Below are 12140 nucleotides of genomic sequence, written 5' to 3' on the forward strand. Positions count from 1 at the left end.
CCAACACTAACCTCCAGGGTTACATTGCGCAATTCTCAGAGGCAGTGCCTTGTTGGCCTTAGAAACTGCCATCACAATTACCTATCCAATGAATACCAAACCCAAATAATAATAGGGTAGTGCAACCCACATACAACATTGAACTTCCTTCCTTTCCAACATATGCCATATATCTCATATATTGAAAATATATTCACTTGTGTTTCGGAAGAATTGTAGATGATTAAAATTTGCACATTAACTAAGAAAAATATGATGGCGAAGATCAAATTAAACCAAATTGCTAACCTAATAGTTCTCCCTTAGAAATCTATGCTCTAATTCTAGAATAACAACCAGTAAAAGAATAAATCTCAAAACCCGTTATCCTAAGAGATTTTGCATGGAAAATTCTTCTTCAGAACTAGAGTTTGACATTTTAGGAGAACCTAGGAATATGTGCAATAATATTCCTTTATTCCAAGCCATCAAGTATTTCTTAATTTATGCTAAAGTTGTTCGACAATTTTGTTCAAAAATACTAGAAAGGAAGAACAAGGATATAAAAATTATTCATCTCATTAGGAAGTTAGAATATGTATTACTAGGAAAACTCTATGAAGAAAAATAGATGGACACAAGAAGCCTAGTAGTTATTTTCGATATCATAATACTTCCACTCATACCAACTTGAATAATTTATGGGCATCCATAAATGTCATAATTAAGGAAAGAAAAAATGAAAAGACTTATTTTTCCTAGACTACAACCAACCCTAATATTCCTTTAGTTGGAAGACAGCACATAGTGAAAACTGAGTGAATTTTTCAACTTGACGAAAATTAGAGGGCACAATGGCTTGAAAACTTCATCGAAAAGATGAAGTTCAAGGCTAGGGATTGGGAATTGTTATTTTATTCTAGGTTTAAATACTTTAGAGGAAAGTTTCACACCATATGTCTTAAGCCTTATAAGGTTGATGTTTTCTATAATGATGAAGCCATCAAAATCCATGCCATAGATGAGGACAAAACTCTCCTAATGGCTAACGGACATAGTCTTTACCTACATCATTAATCCCTATCTAAGGAATATTTCCTACAAAAAATGATAAGAAGATGACCTAATAGCAATCTATAGCTGCTTAAAAAATAGATGATTCTTACTAAATAACATTCTTGTGTTACCAAAAAAAAAAGAGACCCATATATGAAAACCCCAGGGGCATACATGTCCACATGCCATGCGAAAAACAACTCTTGTTGACACATGGCATACTGAAAAAAATAGGAATGAGACTTTTCAATTTTACAATAATTATGTCAAATCCTTTTCCAATAATGATGATTGTCATATGCAGGGAAGAGCACTATTATTGATTAATAGTTGTTCAATTCCTACTATTGCAACACCCGCTGATACAAATCTTGCAACGCCCATTGTTGCAACTCCCATTGTAACTTCCATGACTTCCAACACTATTGTTGTAACTCCTATTGCTACAAATCTTCTTGTTGTAAATTCTAAGTTTGCAATTCGTATTGTTGCACTTCCTATCGCTACAACTCCTCCAACCACAATTCTTTCATCCATGTTGAATCATTTGTTATTGAAACTTCCATTTCTAAAACTCCTCTTGCCATAAAATTGGGTTGCCTAATTTTTGTTGTTGTGACATGGACTTATTACTATAAATTCATTGAAAATGCCTAATTTGTGTACTAGCCACCAACTCAGGAAATTGTGCAAAGGAGGAGCTACCAAGGTAATATATGATATATGAATTTTGCATAATGAATGGGTCTTAAAGTGGAAAGAGTACTTCTTTATTATTACCTACTATTGTCGTTCCTTTACATCATATTACCAATCATAACTCATCTATCAAAAACCATTAAACTCCTTTCTCTACATTGAAATTGGAAATTACCTCCTGGTGATTGCTAGGTTTCCAATCTCCTATTTTAATAGAGAAAGTCAATAGAAAGGGAGTTAAAAATACCATGTAAGCCTTGATTATCCATTATGAACACACTAATGTAGTTATCTTGAAAGCCTATGACCAAGAAGGATGGATGGAATATGTGCATAGGTTAAAGGGTTACAATGCTAAGATAATAATGGCATTTTCCTTAAATTTCATAAACAACAGGCATGTAGTTGTTGTGGTCATTATAGAAGTGAAAAAGTAGATTCTAGCAGAAGTAGTGGAGCTTACTCGTGAAGGGGAGAAATGGCACTAAAAAAAGACATCTAAGCCTAAAAATTTGTAGGAATTCCTAGAGCTAAGAGAGACTTTGGTAAAAAAGGGGATGATATTCAATCATTGGTCTCTACTGAATCCCTAGGGAGATGTATCCTCACTTATACAAAGATACATCACATGCGAGGGATGTTATGGGACCATGTACCTTCAACACATATACCTCCTCGAGCATCTCAGACATGGACACACTATCATCCTACCATACATCCTCCCCAAGACCCTATAGAACATGGAGACCAATGCATAGAAAGAAATTAGTCTAAGAGACATTGTTTCTCATCACATCCTTATCAAGCTTATCATGGAATGGGATCTAGATAGAGAAGGGAAAATATGGGAAGGACTCATTATAGCTCTAGTGGTTTCATTTGATCTAGGTGGAAATTAGTCGCCACTCGCCTATTCCACCTAGAACTCTAGTCGGTTTCATTTGTTTCCTTGTTTATTGTAACATTTACTATTTTTAGCAGTTTTTCGGGTCCTGAACTTCTAGAGCAGTTTTGACTCCCTAAACAACTTTTTTTTTGAGGTCCATAAGAAACCCAAAAGGGCCTACTCCAAATCTTGTATTACTTAGAGAGATATTTCAAACAAGGTCTTATACACAGAAAACAGAGATAGTATCACCAAGTTACGACCCAAGGAATTTGACTACCCAACTAACCCCAACGAGGCCCGTAAACTCTTGGCATTCCATCTCCTGGGGTTATGGTTTTGGGTGTTTAGGGTTTTACCTTATTGTTCAATAATAAATAGGCCCTTGAGCCTCATTGTAACATAATTCAGAGGCATTTATCCTCCACATCTCTTCTCAGAGACAATCTAGCATCACCTAGCCTAGTTTGTTTTCATTCTATTTGTAATCATATTTCAGTATTAATACTTCATTTCATTAATATCAAATCATCATAGGCATGTTGTTGCATCGTACTGTACCACAGGTATCACTAGGTGCACTTTGACATGTTGACGCATGTGCGCTACCATGGGCGTTGAAGGCGGTGGCACCGAAACTTGTGCGATATTAGAGATCATAAAACAAGAATGCCTAGACATCCAATGGCTCAGAGTGTCCCAAAATAGGAAGATGTTTGAGAGTTAATGAATCAAAGGAATGTGGAGCATGTTAAATGTCAAATCTTCATGCCCTCTACATTACCCCTTTACCTTCAAATTCTAGACCCCAAACCATGTGAGTGGGTGCCACGTAGCCCTCCACATGGGCTGCCCATGCTAGTCTGCCTAGTCCTCTTCCAGATAACCTACCACGTGCACCCAATCATCACCACATTTGACCTGCCATTCACAGTCAGCCTACCAGGCAGTTGGCCCCACGTATTGATGATGTCACCATGACATCATCCAAACTTTCCCACCAAATATGGTCCTCATAGGTGTCACACTTTAACTGATATAAAGGAGACCAAGGGACCATTTTTGGCATTTTCCACTGTTACCATCTAGCTTGACCTTTGTGCGCCTGCAGCACTAATTTTCCAAATTGGACAAATATTGAGTCCAAATATCAGTGAAATGTTTTCTACTACAAATTCTACCCATTGAAGCATCATTCTGCAAGAATTTGCAAGAATTTGAGTCAGTTTTAGACCCTAGTCATACCTTTGCAAAAAATCTCATGCTCTCCTCAAAGAATCCTCTGTTTGATTAGAAAAAATCCTTCAATTGATGGAATTTACCTGATAATAAGTTCTTAGACTAAAATAACCCCTGTTTCTATGAAATTCAATCTCATTTTACCTTAAGATCCCTAAGCTCAGGTCACTTACACGCACTATGATTTCTATGGGGCAAAGTTTTAAAAGTTCTCTCTTGCTAACCTGTTACCGTCACATTGTAACATGTAGCACACTTTTACTTGTATTTTGATTCCTAGAATATCCCTTCAATATTTTTTCTAAATTCATTAATTAATCCAACATACTACCCTCCTAGATTCATTAATTAATCCAATAGACTACCCATAACAAGGGCTTCCTCATCTGCCAAAACTTGTATTGACACTCAGGAAAAAGAGAAGAATAAATAAACATGTTGTTACAATGCTGATATCAGCACTCATGACCCACTTATGGTAACATTAGAGATGAGAAATTCCTTTTGTGTTTTTACTAAGCAATTGGACTCTTTAGTGGTGTTAGAGATCACTAAAGAGTCATAATTTCCTCTACCAAATCAAATATGGGATTTAAAAAACACCAATATATAACTCCTATAGGAAAGGGAACATATTAAGAGAATGCAAACTAAGCTTGAGCTTTTGAGGAAAGAGAACTCTAACAAACCTTCTCTCAAGGAAATATGGAAGATAACATGGAGATGAATAATAAAGATAATGGATAAGCACTGAAATGACTTGGAATTCATCCAAGAAGAGATTGATATCGTTAAGAGAGAACATATAGAAATAGAATCCATTGAAATAATTCTTCCAATTCTGAAGTAATTATAGACTTCCTTAACCAGGTGTTTAAAGAAGAAGTGGAAAAAGTGAATATCCACTAGTCAAAATGGGTAGAGAGGGAAATCTATATAATAATAAAACATGAATTAGTTGTGATGGGCAAAGAAGATATGAATGCACTAATTGAAAAACTAGAAAGTTTTTAAAATAAAATACGAGATGCTCTATCGAAAGAACTTTCCAACCTTGTTTGATGGTCATGGGAGCTTGTACCTAAAGGGTCCTTCATGAAAATCTTAGCTAGAATTAAATAATATCACAAGGGTTCTAGAGATAAGGACTACAGTCTTCAAGGAAGGGAGATTGTGAAATTATAATTATCATTATGAAGTTATTTTCATGCTCAAGAATATTTTGAAAGAGTGAGGCATAATCGATTGTGATGACATCACCTATTTAGAAGGGGTTATCATATAGGGCTGGTCATGTGATATTACATCTTGTAGAGAGTGGAGGAAGCCTATGTACTTGTATGAATGGGCTACTTAAAAGGAATTTAGACTAGTGTCACAAGGGACATCAACATAGGCAAGTCCTAGTTCAAGGCAACCACCACAGCAGCAGGCGTGACTTCACTAGTCAATGTTGGCATCGACACCACCATCGGCACTGACACCAGCACCATCAACAATCAATCCAAAGTATTGCCTAACGCAAGTACCACATGGGCAGGAGAAATATACACATGGAAGTATAGCGAAATCTAAAGGGACCAACCCTAGAACTAGAAGGTATTCTAATAATCTTCTAGAAGAAGTTTTTATATTACAACTGAAAATTTTGTAAATAATATTAGTGGTTTTCCAAATGACACTAGTGGTTTATGGTAGGGTCATAGTCTTTAAGTGCCTACATAGGTCTCATTTCTATTTTCAAGGTAGAGAAATTTGCTGGTGTAGGGGAAACTATGTCAAATTTTCTCCAGGATTTGTTGGTAGTCTTGAAGCTATTATGAATGAAATTATGCAACAAGTCTTGGGTTGTTTTTCCTCATTTTACATCTAACCCCTTGAACCCACCTCATATTTAGAACATTTTCACAAATATAAATACAATTTCAAGGAATTTCATGCCAAATTCTGTTGTAAACATGGTTTGTTATGAAAGTGATATGGGATTGTTAAATTGAAGTGAATTTTGCATCAATATGATGATTTATTTTGATTTTTGCAAAATATATCAAAGTTACTTGAAGAGTATCTTGGTTTCTTTGATGGGCTTTACAAGGGTCTTAAATTTAATGGAAAAAATCAAAATAGGATGTTTTCTAGTCGATGAATTCTTAATTTCTTACCTACCCATCTAATTTTAACAAGGTTAAAGGAATTCTTAACTTCTCCTTTAAATTTTTTAGGGTTTGTTCCCAATTTTTCATCATCTCCAAAAACTTTTCATTTTCCTTATGTCAAACCCAATGCTCATGAATGCTAGGACCCATAATTAGTGGAAATGCGTCCAACATAATGGTTTTAAAGATTGATAGTTTTTTCCTTACCTAGATTCTCGTACAAATTTCAAACTTGAAATAGAAATCAAAACTTAATTTGAATGGGTATTATTCATTTCTATTTGTACTTTCTTGAAGAAAAACAATGTTGAATATGGTTATGTGTGTAAGATGCAAATTTCCTGTGCAAATTTAGTTTTGCTAATTATGATTAATAGTACTACATTTAGCCCATAAATTTGTATACCTACATGGAGATTTTCATACTAATTTTATTTTCGAAACCATTCTTCATGTTTCTATACTTTCTTGTGACAAGTTATAGGATAAAATAAAGTTCATGATGCTTGAACCTAAATCTGAATCACAAAACATCGGCAAGATTCAAGCTAGAACTATACAACCATTTCATAATAATGCATTCACAGAAAATCACGTTAATGTACGGTCAAATAAGCTACATATTTTTGTCATTTTAGTCTTCTTGTTGACTTTATAGACTAAGAACACACAAGCTAGAATGCCAAACTAATATATACATGAATAACTTAACCCATATTTAGAATAACAATAAGGTGCCTCCATATGCATAATGTCAATAGAAAACTATAAACATAATATTAAAATTAAGATTGCACTTAGATGTTCGTTGGCTCTGCACTATAACACAATATAGTGTGACTCTAGGGCCCCAAGACAGTAGATTACTTAGTGTTTCAATAATTTGGGTGGTATGAACTTTATACTCCACAAGAAACAAGAAGGAGTGCTCTTGGGGAAGGCGTTTTAGCTTTAATAGATGAATATTCAAATGATGAGGTTGTAAACATAGTTGTTGCTACTCTTAAAAGAATAACTACTACTATTCCCATAAACATAGTTGTTTCTACTCTACGGGATGTAGTTTCTATCGTTTATGTAGGCACATCAGTTGACACTTCTATTTTTTCAACCATGAAAAAGTAATATCTTCTCCTCTTGTCGGTACACCTATTGCCACTCTTGTAGGGACTAATATTTATAACTAAGAATAAGAAGTTGTTTCCATTTCCATAGAGGATAAAAATGTAAGGGGACTTCCCTCTTTATCTCCATATACATCACTTATTCAACAAAACAACCTACTTAGAATGAGAAACTAGGAATTGCAGGTCATGATTGGTGTAATGAGGAAAAACTTGGATCAATGGAAATCCTTTTAGGGATTATAATATCTTATCCTGGAACTAGATTCTCTTTGTTCTGGGTAACCCTCTTAGCAAAAGCTAATAGTCCTTAACAAGGGAAGAGAAAATAAACATATGGAAATATATACAATAGCTGCCACTCCTAATAAAATTATTTAAAATAAAACTAAGACTTAGGAGGAAAAATAGTGGATAAAATTACAACAAGATAAATGAAAACACTTATTGGCTTATTATGATGAGGTGATACGCCTCAAAGAATTACAAAACGTTGTCATGGAGTTGAAGAAAAAATGGGTTGAGACAAAAAATATCTACAAGAGGAAATGGGAGGTAGACTAAGAGGATAGGAAAAAATCTATGAAATAGAGAACAAAATACAAAATTTAGAAATCCGAAAGGTCCAATTGGGCATGCTACTAGAGGTTTTCCTTAACTATAGACCTCCCTCTCTTCAATACATAATGTTATTGCAAGAGAAATATCTATTATTCCATAAAATTGCATCAATTACTAGTAAACCTTTTGAAATCTACAATCCTGAGCTCACTTTCGTTAAAACTTACTAACAATGCATACACAAGGACAAGAACCTCCTTGATGATTTGTATCAACATGATGTTTTATTATTGCATGAAAAAATATGGAATCCCAATTATTTTGTGGATGGTATTCAATTGAGAGCTTTTGTTTCCTTTTTAGCCAACCAATTTGATTGGGTTTCAACTCACAAAGTTGTGGAGAATAATTTTGAAAATTATTTGGGGATAAGGGGAGAAAACTCCATGTGCTTACAAGTTATCCAAAATCGTAAGAGCTTGATCTCTTCTCTCCCTTAGGAATATTTTTCATTAGAGAATAAGAAAGAGGTTGTTTCTGAAGACCTATATCAAATTTATATACTTAGGGAACCCGTAGAGGAAGGGTTTAATGTGAGGTGGAAATAGGCTAGGGGAGACAATAGGTAGACAGATTGATTCAGTACTAGCAACCTGCATATTTCCATAGAGATATCTCAAAGCTATGCAGGTGCATGGGAGAGTGTGGAGATAATTGAATTGGGTTAAAATTACACTATCTTATGATATGGTTTCCAAATAGTCCCTACAATATGGAATTTAAATTGGCTAACAAAAAATGAGGTTTCCTACTGGAAGACCATATCGAAAAAATAAGGATACCTTCTTCTAGAAAAAGTAGGGAAATCGGATTTCAGTCTCAATAACCTTCGTAGGAACCATGTTCTCTCTGACACGGACTAACTATTTGTTGCAAAAGGTACATGTGACATTTTTGGTAGGGGGAAATGATGGGTGTCCAAATTGATATATTTTCAACACTTGTCTATAACATGTTTTATATCATTCTTCCACTTTTCATCACCCCTTATTTCATTTTTCCCCACTATCACCCCATTCTTGATGCAGGTATGAATAATCTATATTTTGTCACTTTTATACTTATTCTTATAAGTTATGTTGTGAAAATGTTATCCTTCATACTAATATTGTCAAGAAGGATATAAAGAATGTGAATACAATTCCTCCATGTGGCCGCAACTCCTACACATGGCTAAAACTCCTCCATGTTGTTGAAACTCTAATTGTAACTCCATAATAGGCATTACAACTCAATGAGCTATGATAGGAAGATTTTTGTAACTCTCTTCCATCCTGCCACCGAAACTTTTCCACAATAGTGTAACTTTGACTTGATCATTGAAGGGGATGTTATAGCTCTCCCAAGACCAATGAGGTTGTTACAACTCATGTATTCCTTAATTTTTTCTTTCTGCAACTCGCATTGATACAAATCCTATTGTTCCAACTTCCATTGCTACAACTCAAGAAAATTATGAGAGCTTGACAAGTAATGCTCTAGTTTTATGGCCAAAATGTGTTTCTAATGATGGAAGGCGAAAGAGGCAAGTGGGTGACCAATCAAAAAAGATAACGCAAATTCTAATGATGTCTAGATAATATGAGTTGGAATTTTTTGAAATCATACCAAACTTTGAATGTATTTTTGTAACATGATATGCCACCTAATTCACTCAAGTTGGCTATCCAAGCTATCACCTAGTTTAGACATTTGTAATTTTGTATAAATATATAGCTTCCTTTGAAGCCCAAGGAGGAGAAGAAAAATATAAAGTAAATTGTTGTATAACTTAGTATTGTTGTAGTAGAAAGACTCTTCTATTCAATTCTCTCAATGCTTTCCATGTGATCATGTGATTGAAGGCTTTCCATTACCTTTTATAAGGAGGTAGCGAATTCTCCTAGCCTAGTAGTACTAGGTAGTGTTATCAGGTAGATTAGTATTTTCCATTCTTGTTGATTCATAACTAGTTTATATTTTGCTACTCAATTTACATTTAATTGTAATTTTCTTAATTTCCTTTCACCTACAACTTATAGTTTCCTTTTGTTGCAAATCTTTCAAACTTGTTTTTTTCTATTTAAACATTCAACCATTGATTATTTAGTAACTTTTAAAGTTGCTATCTAAAAGTTACTAAGGAAAGGTAATAGTACATTTTCTTTCTTTTACTTTAAAAAGACCTTAAAAAATTACGTACTCTAAAAATACATGAATTAATGAAAAAATAAAATTTCTAAATAAACTACTTCCCCTTTATATGAAAAAGATTATTGTTAAATTTGGATATTGTATACCATCATATTGTTGAAGGAAAATGCATAGTAGGTTATGATTTTTTATTATTGATTTATGTAGATGATTTGTAACTGGAAAAGTATGAAGATAGCCTCCAAAGACATCTTTATGCCCTAAACAAATTTTAAAAGTACTCTCAAATGCAAGTTAATGTAAAAAGACAAAGGTGATGACAATACATACTCTCCATAAAAGATAAACCATTAGACTAATTTGTTCTAAAATGTCAATATAATAACTAAAGTGATGATTATGAAAGAACCTTCAAACAATTTGGGGGCTCTTCATTCTTACACATAGATGAGCCTTGAATTTGATTGTAATTATTATGGAGTTCTTGTCTGAGAAAGTAGGTAATAAAGATCTTGAAGTCTCTTTATTCTTTGTAGAATGAGTAACAACAAAATCAAGCATGGAGTTGGAAATTGAGAAAACGCTTTGAACTATTAGTGTAAAAAATAACTTCATATGGTTGTCATATTTGGGCTTTAAGCCTTTTTAAGGAATGTTGAAAAAAGGTTGAAAGAGTTTAGAAGACTTCATAATAGATGAACTAGGAGATAAAGCACAAACCCTTTGTAGTATGATGTTAGTTAAATCAAATATGTCGATGTTAGAAGGAGAACTATTATGCCAATTGCTTTCGCATTTTTTCAAAATAAATCACATGAATAATAACATATTACTGATGCCAAGCAATGCTTACATTTTGATATAAGGTGTCATAACATACATAATAAATTAGGATAAAAAATGGAAAATTGAAGAATAATATTTATTAGTTGAATAATTAATCATTTGAGAGTAAGTACAAAAGAAGGTGATAAACATGCTATGGAAAGAAGCTAGTGAAAAGTAAGATTCTATTAATTTGAAATCTAACCAGTGATCACTTATGTAGATCAAGAATAACTCCAAGAGGAAATATCTTTGCATAGAGAACATTTCTTTTAAAAATTTAGGTAAGTTCACATCATATAGTTGTAGGAGATGGAAAACTATGAACAGGGAAGAATATCTATGATTACTTTGTAAACAAATAGGTATTGAGGATGAGATTCATGTTAATGAGTCACAATTTTGACTATGTTTTGATAGATAATTGCTTCCCTTTTTTCCTAATATATCACCATTTTTTCTCTTGATCGCTTCCACTTTTCATAGTTTTTCTAAGGTATACAGTTTTCATTGATTTATCTCATTTGATTTTTATGAGTGGAGTTGAAATGTGTTTTAGAGATTAGTTAAATCATTGTGTATATTTATGTTCCTCTATGAAACTAGTTATGATTCCTAATCTTGATTTCCAGAAAGGAACTAGTTCCTTTTAGGTCAATATATGTTTTTCCCTTTGTGTTGAGGATGAAACACCGTTTTATTTTGTGGTAAAAGTTAATATTCCAAACCATAATTTCAAACCTTATTGAATTATTTTCATGGAGGATGGGAGGTGTTTCAACTGGATTGAATGTTTCTCATGGAATATGAAAAGGGCTTCACCCTAATCCAAGATTTCATGAAGATAGTGGTACAATAAGCTCAAGTATTTGATCTATAGTTAAAAAATGGCACATTTGATACTCCATGTAGCATATGCAAACAAGGGATCAAAATTTGTTAGTTCTTAGCTCTAATCACATCAATAAAACCAACATTACAAGTTGCAACCTATAGCAGTTATAGGAGCCTAGAGGATGTAAAGATATAAGAAAGTGAAGAAGCATCTAAGGAGGCATTTGATTATCCTCAAATGGTTCCGATCTGATCATAGGCATGATTTTTTATTTTAGTTCTTTGTGTATTAAAACTAATTTTGCAATTTAAAGAACCTATTTTTCCATTTATGTAATTGGAAGGTTCATTCATAGATATAAATATGTATTGATATTTACAATGATGTTATTATCCTATTGATGAAAAGCTTCACACTATAAACTTATGATTTAACATTGATTTTTAATTATAAATATAATCATGGATCATTTGGTTTGATACATGGACTTCAATTGTAGCTTTTCCTTGGTAACCTTGTGGATTTAGGCACGAGCCAAAGAAGTAGGGCCCACTCAACGTAACGTGTTATGCCACTTGTTTTTCTTG

Source organism: Pinus tabuliformis, chromosome J, assembly GCF_031772625.1.
Source record: "Pinus tabuliformis cultivar Carrire ecotype Pingquan chromosome J, CPIR1, whole genome shotgun sequence".
NCBI lineage: Eukaryota > Viridiplantae > Streptophyta > Pinopsida > Pinales > Pinaceae > Pinus > Pinus tabuliformis.